Genomic DNA, 474 nt, shown 5'->3' on the forward strand with positions numbered 1-474 from the left:
ATAAATTAATTCTAATAAATATATATTTCTTTCAACTTTAGTAAAATGTTTTTTAGTAATTTTAGATTGTATATAAATATCACATTTTTTATTAAAATTCTTATTATTGAGATCAATATAGTTATTTTTATGCATATATTTAATTGATTTGTAATTATTTAAGTATGCTAATCTATTATGCTATAAATCACAAGAATCAACAACAAACAAATAAATATTCACTTTATTATTAATACTAAGTTTAAACATTTTTTTAGTACAATATCTTTTTTTATGAATACAACATTTTTAAGCAAAATTATTTTATTAGATTCTATTACAACTTTAAATCCTTTTCTTATATAAGAGACTAACAAAAACTAAATATTTTCTCAAATTCAAAACATGAAGTACATTTATTAAACTTAATTTCTTTCTAGATCTAAAATTTAATTCCACAGTTTTTTTATCACAAACTTTAGCTGAGTTGTCATT

Source organism: Arachis duranensis, chromosome 5, assembly GCF_000817695.3.
Source record: "Arachis duranensis cultivar V14167 chromosome 5, aradu.V14167.gnm2.J7QH, whole genome shotgun sequence".
Classification (NCBI taxonomy): Eukaryota; Viridiplantae; Streptophyta; class Magnoliopsida; order Fabales; family Fabaceae; genus Arachis; species Arachis duranensis.